A 13,479-nucleotide genomic window follows, 5' to 3' on the forward strand; every position below is an offset into this window, starting at 1 on the left:
ACAAGAGTCACAGACTCACTTCACGGTAGAAGCTAATTCTTTAGACAATATTCCATAGTCTCATTATCAGGCACTCTGAGACAGTAACACAACAGACATGGGAGTTCCCTTTGGGACTTTAAATCAACCATTAGCATGAACAGATATAATTGGGATTCCAAAGGGAGAGAGTATGTGTGATGAACACCCCTGTCAAAACAGCAAAGGGTTTCAAAGGTCAATCTGTGATGATGATTTTCCTTTCTTTAGACGTCTCTGTTCTTTATTAGACTGACATCTTTTGCAAGTGATAAATATTAGCACTACATCCAGAGCTGATAAGCTCCACAAGGTCTTGTCTGGATGTACCTTTTCAGATGGCCTTTTCCTTATCTGCCAGGGAAGGCATAGGGCACATTCTTCGACTTTAGAAAAGCCCCTAAAAGGGGGGGGGGCGGCTACAACAGAAAATCATTCTTTCTCTCTCTCTCTCTCTCTCTCTCTCTCTCTCTCTCTCTCTCTGTGTGTGTCTGTCTCTCTTTTTCTCTCTCTCTCCTTCCTCCTTTTGTCCCCAGTCCCTTAACTTGCTTCTCTTTCTTCCCCCAACTCTCCCTTCTCCTTCTCTCCTTATCCCTTTCGTCTCAAGGAAGCACAAGCACCTCACTATCCCCCTTTGCATTTTAAAACTCATTTAAAAAAATACTTTCCCAATCGTTCTGCTACATAGCTCTCTGTATACCTCAGGAGTTCAAGGCTTAGCTCCTCGTGTCCTTCAGAACGTTGTCAGTACCATCTACATCAGAAGGGGGCATAGTCACTCCTCCTAACCCGTGGTTGGCAAATGTAGCAGCGGGAACGCTAAAAGCTAAGCCAGGCATTTCCTTCCTCCTAGCCCTACACACCTGCTTGCCTGCCACACTCACAGAAACTGCTCCTGATAGGGTGGGTGAGGGCTTGGGGGAAAACCAACACTTCGTGTCGGATAATATTCAGTTTTTTCCATATACCTAGAAGCCTTGGACCATCTTAGGATGCCTTTGTGTTTTCCTTCCATGCCAACGGTATTGTTATAATTTTTCCTTTATTTTCCAATAAAACACAGAATAAGCCCGGCCCATCCTCCGCCCCTTTACCCCATTTATTCATTTAGCAAACAAATAAAGAAACACTTCGGCCCATTTTGGACTAAGATTGTGAAGATACTCATTCAGAAGTGGGAAGTTTCAAAACTGTTAGGCACAGACGCACCTCGGAAAATTTGAAACCGCCGGTTCCTATAAAATATCTCCTCTACAGTTGGTGTTGTTCCTCCCTGCCGACTCCAGGCTGCTTCTGTTGGCGTCTCCATTGGCATCAGTCCTTGTCTCCCCCAGCCTAGCTTTTTCCTCTCTCTGCCTCATTGCCCTCGTCCCTGTGTATTTTTTCTATGTATTCCCTCTGTCATTAGGTCTGTCTCCATCCATTCCCTTCCAAGTACTGTATTTTCTTTCTTAGCCTTTGCTTATCTCTCTGTCTTCCAAACTCACTCCCCTTTGCCGCCCTCCCCCCACTCCCATCGGTGCCCTTATTACTTCCTTCCAATCTTTCCACATGATAACTTTATTAGTTGAACCTCAATATATTTATTGTTTTTCTAAGTCAAGGGGCATCTACTCCCAAAAAGAACCAAGGGAATTTCAGCACAAAGTTTGTTGTTGCTGCCCTCTCTTCCCATATATATGGGAATATATATGTATATATACATATGTGTGTGTATATATATAGATGTGTGTATATGGCCATAAATGTATATCCACATGTGATATATGTATCTGTTTGTACATGTACATTACATTTCAACTTGAAATGCCCAGTGGAGCTAAAAGAGGAAGTGTAGTTAAAGGGCATTTCAGGATTCACTTGAAAAGAGGCTGCTGCGAAATGCATAAGACATAGCATCTTTATGCATCTATTGCATATAGATCACATAACTAATGACACCGAACATTCTATGGCAGACTCCAAACATTATCCCTCTCTACTTCTAAAAAAAGAATTGATTTATTTTCTTCAACACAAAATTCCACACTGGGAGATCCAAACTAGCAAAGTCCCTCTTCTCTAAGAAGAGGAAGTAACGACAGCAGGTTCCCGGTCTGGCTTGCCACCCACACCCCGAGCTTCTGAGCTTCCCTTCTGCAGAGCCGGGACTAGCACCGGGCTCCCACCTCAGCCAAGCAACAAGCGGACAGACAGATAGGACTCTTGGCAACTGCTCTCCCCCGCCCCCGGCCACCTCGCCCCCTTCCCAGTCTCCAGGCTCCTCCAAATCCTTCGCCCGCGCTGGTCAAACCTCGCCCGTAACCGCACAAGTAGCAAACGGTGGATGGCAAAGAGAAGAGCAGGTAGAAAAGAGAAGGACGAAGGAAAAAAAACTCACCCCCAGCTTCCTGCTGCGGATTTTCACATAGCCCTGCTTGACGATATCGTTAAAGTTGGAGGCCATGGCCAATGCTTTGTCGCTTTTCTTCTCCTTCCTCTTCCTATCCCCGATGTTCAGATCCTTCTTCCTCTTCTTCCTCCTCCTTTAGGGTGCCCGTGGCAGGCTGATTGGGAAGCTCTAGCATCCAGGCAGTAAAGGAACAGCAGCCAACGCGCTGCTGCTGTCCTGCTCCTGCTGAGTGTGTGTAGTCAATGCAGCCAGTGGCTCCGCTGATCTCTCCCCTCCCGCAGGGCGCTGCTGCCGCCGCTTCCAGGGCTGTTGCTACTCCTTAGTCCAGTAGTCCCAGCAGCTCAGCCAGCAACAATCGCTCAAAGGAAGGATGTGGAGACGGCGGTGACAGCCAAGCGTCTGGATATCTGTACCCCACCTTTAACCACGACACTGAAAGGATGGGGAAGATGGAGCGGAGGGGAACGCGTCCTCCCCCTCTTTCCTTCTTCACCTTCTCCACGTCTTCAGTCGCCACTGCCGCCTCCGCCGCCGCGGGGAGGGATAGCACTTCTGCCTGCTCTTCCGCCAGCTGTTTGCTCCCCCCTCTGCTGTCGCCGCCCCGGGCACCCACGGGCTCGCAGCATCACTCAGCAGCTCCACAGCTGGCTGGACCGCACCATCCCCTCTCCCCAGTGAGGGGAGCGAAGAAAGGGGAGGGTGGGGAAAAGGAAGGTCTCTTCCCAGCCTTCTCTAGCTGTCTTCTCGCACTGCTGGTTACTGGAAAGATGCTTAGAAGACACTGCCTCCCACCACTACTACCAGCCGACTCCAAACTCTTCTCTTGCTCCTCACCCCACAATTCTCTCTAAGTATAAATTTCTCTCTGCCTATCATCACCCTCTTGGTTCTATTACTTTCTCTGCCCGGGGCTTCCTAAGAGAGACTGTTAACTCTTCCAGAGGATTTTAATCTCAGCTCGTACACTTAGAACCAGGGAAATTGTAAGAGCAATACTTCTACCAAAAGAGGCGAACACAAGAGATGGTTTATGTAAACAACATTTATGTTCCATTCAGATTTTATTTTAACTGAAAACCAAATTCCAACTTTTTTTATCAGAAAAATAAAAACAAACAAAAAACCGCAAACAACGACCAAAAAACAAAAGCTAAAAAAGAACAAGCAACAACAAACACAACAAGGAGTCGTCCGGGGTCCACACAAAGAGAAACATCATGCCCATGAGTCTAATCATAATATTCTTTAAGCTAATGATCCAAAATAGCAAAAGATTCCATACTGACTGTCAAGATGTTGAAGAAGGCAAGAGCAATTAGAGATCATTTATTTTTATTTGTTCCCTTCAGTTAACTGTGATTACAAGGAGATTAGGTTTTAAAACACTCTAGAATTAGAAAATAAGCCGACTAAGAGTAAATATAGTTTCCTACAAGCTTGTCCCTAAAAAAAAAAAAGCAATATTGAACTTTCCCTCTTAAAATAGCAACATAAAATTTAAAGTTTTTTAAGATTTATTTTGCATATGCAAATGAAAAAAATAGGTTTTTTTTTTCATTGAAACAGGTGCTTCCTCTTTTTACTATAAGCAAGAAAATGTTAACCATCTAAGGTTCTTGCAAAGGTACTTAAAGTAAAATAATACTTTATGAAGCATTGCTCCTCTACCCTTTCAATTTAGTAGGAATTCCTTTACTAAAGGTAAATGGCATTTGAAACCTGTGAGGTCGCTGCTTCTTTCTGTAAAGAGCATTTTCCCCCCAAATTCTCTTTAAGCTCTCTTACAGGTTGCAAAATAACATTTGAGGGACATTCTTAAAGGAGGAAAGCTACAGAGCTTAGATGGTGGGGAAAAATGCTGAAGTCTCTAAGACAATGCTATTTTAATTACTTACCCATATCTATCTATCTATCTATCTATCTATCACCTATCTTCTCTATCTCCAAGCATCTGGTAATTCTTCCATTATATTGCACTGCCTCACTGTGGTTTAGAGGTAACCTGTGTGTCTGAAGTCTAAACAAGCCTTATAATTCCTACCAAGCTGGTGACACATAAAGTGAGTTGGGTGGGGAGAAGATTAACATATGGGCCCCATAATAGACTATATCTCTTCTAAAGACCCACCTACCTAGGCTTCTGATTAGAATGTATACCTCCACAGAACAACTGATGTATCAATCACAGCAACTAAAGAAGGCCATCAATAAATGAATGGAGGAGTTGTTTCCCCTTTGCAGAAGTAGAGAGATGATACACACCAATCAAATCATGAATGTTTACATTATTTTAAAAATCTGTCTTTTTTTGTTTGTTTTGTTTTTGGTTTGTTTTGGCCATTGGACCAGGTCTAAATTCTACAGTAATTCACAACAGTAGCTGCAAACATTTACTGAGCATTTAACTGTTGTGGAAGATACATTGAGCTGCAAGTATCCAAGTTTCTGTCCTCAAAGAGCTTACAGCTTATTTGGACAGATAAGAGATATTCAGCATATGCAGAAATTAATGATAATACAAAGTACTCTTTAGTAAGTCCTGACAATGAGACAGTCAGGGGAAGAAGAAACCGTTCATTGTAATCTGTGAAGTAGGTGCTTGTAGAATGGAATGGAACCAAATGAAAATTAGTTTTGATGGCCTGGGAAGGTTTTCCAGGAGAAAATGGCCTGGGAAGTGGTGATTTACCCAAAAAATATTTTTAAAAGAGCATCATTTTTGACAGAGACATGAGAAAATATGTAAAAGATATAATTCAGAAGTGGAAATGAATGTCACAAAATCTCATCTGCAGAGGTATTACCAAATTAACTATGTTGATAAAGGCATACAACGAGGTTATATATCACCTTAATAAATCATTTTGGGGCAACAATTATAAGAATGCATTTTTTTTGAAAACTTATATAATCATATTAGGGGTAGAATTACACTCATTTTAGACTTGTTATATGATAGATTTTTTTTTTACCAAATGTAGAAGTTGTATTTGTTTCAATAGTATATTCATGTAAAAAGCTGACAAGATTACAGAGTGGTTTTATACTTGGGTGGCTAGAGACAAGATCATTGATATCTACCACTCTGGTGCTTTAAAATAACATTGCAAAATGCTCTTAAAAAACTGATTATTGTTAATGTATAATTATCAGGGAAAAAATCACCTTATAATTGTTATAGGCAATTTTTAATCACCTTTGATTTTTTAAGACGCAAAGAACTGATGTGTCCCAAAGAGATCATAGAACTTGGCAAAGGACCCACATGTACAAAAATATTTATAGACGCACTTTTTGTGTAGGCCAAGAACTGGAAATTGAGGGGATGTTCATCAATTGGGAAATGGCTGGGTAAGTTGTGGCATATGAATGTAATGGAATACTATTGTGCTATGAGAAATTATGAACAGGCTAACTTCAGAAAAACCTGGAAAGACTTATATGAACTGAGGCTGAGTGAAGTGAGGAGAATATTGTACACAGTAATAGCCACAGTGTGTAACAATTGATTTTGATAGACTTAGCCCTTCTCAGCAATGCAAGGACCTAAAACAATTTCAAAGGATTTTGGAAATGCCAAATGGAAAATGCCATCCACATCCACAGAAAGAACTATGGAATCTGAATGCAGAGTGAAACAGACTATTTTCTTTTTTTTTGTTTTGTTTTTCTTTCTCATGGTTTCTCCCATTTGTTATAATTCTTCTATGCAACATGACTAATGTGAAAATGTGTTTAATAGGAATGTATGTGTAGAGTCCATATCACATTGCATGTTGTCTTGGGGAGGGAAGGTGTAATGGTAATCAAAGTAGGCTTTTTTATTTATTTTCTCTTCTGGAATGCTGAGGTAATCAAGTAGCTTTGATGAGTCCTGCCTTTCAAATGTAATTGTGGTGCAAAGGGAGACTTTTTTGCTGTTTTTTGTTTGAGTGCTTCTCAGCACTGAGGTAATCAAGTGCCTTTGAGTCTTGCCTTTGTTTCAATGGGGAGTCTTTGACTTAATCAAGTGTCTTTGAAGACTAGCTTAAGAAACAAGAAAGCTCCAGGACCCTGAGAAGGGTATATATGACCTGAGGTTGGCATTTTGTTTTGGGGCTCTCACTCACTGGAAGAGTGTCTTGTGATTTGACCAGATGAGACTCTGGGTAGCCATCACAGAGCCCCCTGGCTTTGAAAACCCATATGTTGTTGTTTCACTCTCTGGTAACTCTGTGTATTGCTATAGTTAGATGGGTAGAAGCCTGTCTACTGGTTTGTGTTTATTTGCTCTGTTTATATAAAGTATGTTTGTAATTTCTGTTTGTCTACTCCCTGAAGTTCAGGGTGCTGGCTTTTTTTCCCCTGAACTTAGTGAATGACATATATATGTTTAAATAAAGTAAGATTGTTAACCCTTTAAAGTTGCTTTCCTTAGAAAAGCAGATCAAAGAACCTTTGGTAGCAGCCCTCCTCTGTGCTGGTATTGTTGGTCTTTTATACCTCCATAGCAGTTTCTAGCAACGTTGTTGCTACAGAGGGGGAAGGTAGGAGGAGAAAATTTAAAACTTACAAAAATGAATGTTAAAAACTAAAAATAACTAATTTAAAAAAGAACGAGAAAAAAGAAGCAAAGCTAAGTGATTATAAAATTATGAGCTTCGGGGGCAGAGCCAAGATGGCAGCAGGAAACCAGAGACTAGCATGAGCTCCTTGCCGAGTCCCTCCAAAAACCCATTAAAAATGGCTCTGAACCAATTCTAGAACTGCAGAACCCACAAAAACAGCAGAGGGAAGCAGGGTTCCAGGCCAGGACAGCCTGGATGGTCTCTGGGTGAGGTCTATTCTACACAGAGCAGGGAGCTGGGAGCTGGGAATGGAGCAGAGCAGAGTCCGTGTGAATGGCGTGGAACAACCAGACCAGGAGCCAGGCGGAGCATGCCCTAGTGACCTGAATCAGTGAGTTGCGGCAGTTACCAGACCTCTCAACCCCCAAACACCAAAGACAACAGAGAAGGTTAGTGGGAAAAGCTGCAGGAGTGGAAGGAGTTCTCGGTTTGGCTACTGGCCCCGGGGGCAGCGGAGGTGGGGCAGCTACAGCTGCAGTTGCTTCTGGCCCCAGGCCCACCTGGTGGGAGGAATTAAGTGGCAGATCAGAGCAGGAGTGCACAGCCTGCTTAAGATTTAAGCCCAGTCCGGGTTGGGGGTTCTTGGGGAAGGAGGAGTGCTGGTGTGGCAGAGCTAGCACCTCCCCCCCAAAAGTGGAACATAGAACTCTCTAGTCTACAAGCAATCATACCCCGCTGAAAAATTCAAGGGTCAAGTTAGTTGGTTGGGAATATGGCCAGGCAGCAAAAACACACTCAGATTCAGTCTCAGACTTTGGATTCTTTCTTTGGTGACAAAGAAGACCAAAATATACAGACAGAAGAAGTTAACAAAGTCAAAGAGCCTACAACAGAAGCCTCCAAGAAAAACATGAACTGGTCCCAGGCCATGGAAGAGCTCAAAAAGGATTTGGAAAAGCAAGTTAGAGAAGTAGAGGAAAAATTGGGAAGAGAAATGAGAAGGAAGGATGCGAGAAAACCATGAAAAACAAGTCAATGACTTGCTAAAGGAGACCCAAAAAATACTGAAAAATACACTGAAGAAAACAACACCTTAAAAAATAGACTAATTCAAATGGCAAAAGAGCTCCAAAAAGCCAATAAGGAGAAGAATACCCTGAAAGGCAGAAGTAGCCAAATGGAAAAGGAGGTCCAATGGACTACTGAAGAAAATACTACCTTAAAAATTAGCTTAGAGCAAGTGGAAGCTAGTGACTTGATGAGAAATCAAGATATTATAAAACAGAACCAGAGGAATGAAAAAATGGAAGACAATGTGAAATATCTCATTTGAAAAACCACTGACCTGGAAAATAGATCCAGGAGAGATAATTTAAAAATTATTGGACTACCTGAACGTCATGATCAAAAAAACAGCCTAGATATCATCTTTCAAGAAATAATCAAGGAGAACTGCCCTGATATTCTAGAGCCACAGGGCAAAATAGAAATTGAAAGAATCCATCGATCGCCTCCTCAAATAGATCCCCAAAAGAAATCTCCTAGGAATATTGTCGCCAAATTCCAGAGCTCCCAGATCAAGGAGAAAATACTGCAAGCAGCTAGAAAGAAACAATTTGAGTATTGTGGAAACATAATCAGAATAATCCCAGATCTGGCAGCTTCTACATTAAGAGATCGAAGGGCTTGGAATACGATATTCCGGAGTTCAATGGAGTTAGGATTAAAACCCAGAATCACCTACCCAGCAAAACTGAGTATCATGCTCCAAGGCAAAATATGGATTTTCAATAAAATAGTGGACTTTCAAGCTTTCTCAGTGAAAAGACCAGAGTTGAATAGAAAATTTGACTTTCAAACACAAGAATCAAGAGAAGTATGAAAAGGTAATCAAGAAAAAGAACAAGAAAAAGAAATTGCAAGGGGATTACTAAAGTTGAACTGTTTTGTTTACATTCCAACATGGAAAGGTGATGTGTATGATTCATGAGACCTCAGTATTAGGGTAGCTGAAGGGAATATGCATATATATATATATATATATATATATATATATATATGTATAAGTGAATGTGTATGTGTGGATATATGTATGGATATATATGTATATATATATGTGTGTGTGTGTGTGTGTGTATATATATATATATATATATATACACATATACAGAGAGAGAGAGAGAGAGAGAGAGAGAGAGAGAGAGAGAGAGAGAGAGGACACAGGGTGAGTTGAAGATGAAGGGAACATACCTAAAAGAAATAAAATCAAATTAAGGGATGAGAGAGGAATATATTGAGAGAGGGAGATAGGGAGAGATAGAATGGGGTCGATTATCTCAAATAAAGGTGGCAAGAGGAAGCAGTTCTGGGGGAGGAGGGGAGAGGGCAGGTGAGGGGGGAATGAGTGAATCTTGCTCTCATCACATTTGGCCTGAGGAGGGAATACCATACATACTCAATTGGATATCTTACCATACAGGAAAGAAGAGGGAAGAAGATAAAAAAGGGGGGAGATGATAGAAGGGAGGGCAGATGGGGGTGGAGGTAATCAAAAACAAACACTTTTGAAAGGGGACAGGGTCGAGGGAGAAAATTCAATAAAGGGGGATGGGTTGGGAAGGAGCAAATTACAGTGAGTCTTTCACAACATGAATATTGTGGAAGGGTTATACACAATGAGACACATGTGGCCTGTGTTGAATTGCTTAACTTCTTAGGGAGGGTGGGTGTTAAGGGAGGAGGGGGGAGAATTTGGAACTTAAAGTTTTAAAAACAGATATTCAAAAACAAAAAAAAAGTTTTTGCATGCAACTAGAAAATAAGATACACAGGCAATGGGGCTTAGAAATTTATCTTGCCCTACAAGAAAGGAAGGGAAAAGGGGATGGGAGGGGAGTGGGGTGACAGAAGGGAGGGCTGACTGGGGAACAGGGCAACCAGAATACATGCCATCTTGGAGTGGGGGGGAGGGTAGAAATGGGGAGAAAATTTGTAATTCAAACTCTTGTGAAAACCAATGCTGAAAACTAAATATGTTAAATAAATAAATTAAATTAAAATAAAATAAAATAAAATAAAATTATTCAGTCAAAAAGGGAGTAAAAAAGGCCAACACTTTCTTTTTAAACCAGAGTTGGTTACATTTCTCACTTCTATTCCTAATTGCTGTCAAAAAGTAAGGAGTAAGGGAAAAAAAATATGGGACTTAGATGATTGGGTAAAATAGGAAACACTGGAAGGCAGTATTATTTATAGTATATAGTCACTTGTTATACTCATTAACATGACTATTATTTATTAATGCTGTATAGTTACAATTCAAGAGAATTGAATGAAAAAGAAAAAGAACAATAAACTAAAATCATTCGGAATGAAAGTTTTCCCACATTTTTTATACAGGGGGCATTTCAATTCAGAGTAGACATTGACACAGACTATTCAAAAGTTATTAAATTTGATATTTCTCTATAGTGTGAATACATATAATATTTTAACACTGATTACTAAAATCTGGAGAATTTTCAGTTTTTGATGCTTGAAATAGTGCCCATATAATGAATACACAATTGTTTTTTTAATTACTAAAGCATAGCATTATATCATTTAAAGAGTAGAATTATAAGTGATGGTAAGATGGAGGAAAGTTGCCACTCACTTAATAAACAGGGAGCAACTTGGGTGGGAAACAACAACAACATTGGCAACAACAGCAACACAACAAAAGAAAAACTTTGACACAAGATTAATAGCTAGCATAAGCTTATGTATGAAAGACCCACAAATTCTAAGAACCAATACCTCAACAGAAGATTTTTACTACCTTAAAATAGCATCTATAATAATTCTGTTCATTTTTAGTAGTTTAAAAAATCATAAAAAAATAACACTGTTTACTTTTCTATGTGGTGCTCAGCTTCTCTAGACAAATTTATCTTCAGTTTCATATTGTTTCCACTGTTTTGCAAAGACATTTCTATTGCCCAATGACTCTCATCTCTATAAAAGTTTCCTGGTGTGTCCTTATCAAAATGGCCAATAGCTTGATAGCTTGATTTCTAATATATACATATGTATATATATATATACCATATATTTCTAATACATAGAGCAAACATTCTTACTTTTTTCATGGATCGTTTAGAATAATGTTAAATGCAAAAAATACATAGGATTACAAAGGGAACCAATTATATTTAACATAGTTATCAAAGTAAAAGGGAGTATACCCACATTTTCTAAATTGGAAGTACTCTGCTTCTGGGAGGAAATGTGTTGCATTCTCCTACCATATGGGAGAAAGTAGCTTCCTCAACTTACTGTGCTTGGAACAGGCTTTGTCTTTAAAATCTACAGACTAGGACAGTCTCCCTCTGTCTTTGTTACTGTCTTCAGAGGGTGAAGACAACATACAGTTCACCCACATTGAGGGTGACATGAATGAAAGGGGGATACCTTGATTCTCTCATTTTAGGTCCAATGACTTGGTATATTTTATGCTTCTGTTCTGTTGTTCTTAGGTCTGATTACCAGAGAATGAGGCTATAAGGGGCTGAGGGTTATTCTTCCCATTTGTTACTGATTATTTTTGTGTATATATGTATGTATATGTAGATATGTATGTATACATATCTATTTATTTATTTATACATATTTACATATATACTATATCTTTAATATTCATTTGTAAAAGCTAAGTTAATGGGTAAATGGAAGTGGGTGCAGGGAATCCGCCCTTACAGTTGTAGGGATATCATTGCTAGGAGCTGGCACCATTGGCAGAGAGCCTTAACAACCCTCCATTCCCCTTAAAAGTACCATAGAACTCTGAGAGAGGGGAGAAATGTAACATTTGTGGCCTTAAGGCAGTGAGGACCAGGTTAGTCAGTGTTATATCATAATGTTAATGTTAAAAGTTCTAATTTCATGGACCTTTTGATATCTTTCCATAGTTCCTTTACCTAGATGAATGCTTTCAAAATATTGAGTAAATCCTTTGGGAAAAATCTCTGAAATAAGACTGAAAAATATTTTATAGGATAAGGAGATATACCATCATTTGCTCTATTAAGGAATATCCAAAAATGAGATCACAGGTACATTTACATATATATACATAGGCATATATATGCATATATATCCATTTTTGATTGAAACTAGAATTCTATTTATTTCATTATCTCTACAGTTATGAAAGGTTAAAATCTAGAAAGAATATTGAAGAGAAGGGGAAGGGGATATTTTTATTTATTATCTCTCACTATTTGACTGTATCAAAATGCTTTTCTAAGTACTCACTGAAATAAATAATGCAGAATATTGAGACAACTTCTCTGGACATAACACATAGGAAAGATCTAAGAAAGGATTCTGAGTATTATTCGTAACAGACTTTTAAAAAAGTCATAATGTCATGAGGAAAATAATGGTACTCATCTCCTTTTCTCTATACATGCCAACAGTTTGATCCCTGAATAGTGAGTATAAGTGGGCATATTGATACTTCAGTAAATAAGATTTCTATTTTAGTATAATAGAAGACATTTTTTTCATATTTATTCTTTTTATCAACAGAGGAATTTAAAGGCATTACAGAACATCATATCTACCAAAGTTTTTGGTCGCTGGAAAGATTTTTAAAATGTTTGGAATTATATCACCTTGCTATTTGTTTGGCTGAATTTTAATGACATTATAATGAATACTCAGCAAACATAAATATAAAGAATAGGAGGTATTTCTCCTCCTGAACCTAAACATCTAATTACTGTGATAGCCCATTAAAGCAATTTCTCTGAAGTATTTTTCTTATCTTCTTTTTAATATACAATTATTTAAATGGATATTATGTCCAATTCAGCATAAGTACAATAGAACTTATTGATTCCATCAGATTATTCAAAATAATTCTTCAAAGCAACTCCTAGTACCTCATCTAATGGATGAAAAATATTAGATGATCAAACCAGGGTTAATAAAAAAAGTGATATCTGATATTTTGAGTTGATTAAATTTTACTTTTTTATACTATACGACTTACTGAAATGTGAGTCTTTCACTTTGGCCCTCCTAGCAATCTGGTGCAATTCACTTAAATCCCTGACTTAACATGACTGACTAGTGATAGAAGGAGGGAAAAGTCAAATCATTTGATCCTTTGAGGTACTAAGAACAGTTGTTCCTTCTCATGAAATTGATTGCTTGTAAATGGTTCCCAGATGCCTAATGTTTATTAGGAGGAGCTACTAAATTCATCTAATATGGTTTCATTTAACAGAAGCTTTTGTTAAACAAGTATGGGTTAGCAAACAACTACATATATATGTATATGTATGTATGTGTATGCATATATACATACACACATATATACATATGCATATAACATATATACATATAACATACACACACACACACACACACACACACACACACACACACACATATATATATATATGTAATACTGGATTCCTCTTGAATGCCTAGTAGGGTGCTTCTTTGGATTCCTACCAGAACTGCAGAGGCATT

At 38.8% G+C, this 13,479-nt stretch overlaps 1 pseudogene; it reads right to left on the reverse strand.

Annotated features, from left to right (window-relative positions):
• LOC118835937 overlaps positions 1-1,327 on the reverse strand; it is a 31,761-nt pseudogene extending 30,434 nt beyond the window's left edge.
• Between the last annotated feature and the right edge of the window lie 12,152 nt (positions 1,328-13,479).

Source organism: Trichosurus vulpecula, chromosome 1 (assembly GCF_011100635.1).
Source record: "Trichosurus vulpecula isolate mTriVul1 chromosome 1, mTriVul1.pri, whole genome shotgun sequence".
NCBI classification, from domain to species: Eukaryota; Metazoa; Chordata; class Mammalia; order Diprotodontia; family Phalangeridae; genus Trichosurus; species Trichosurus vulpecula.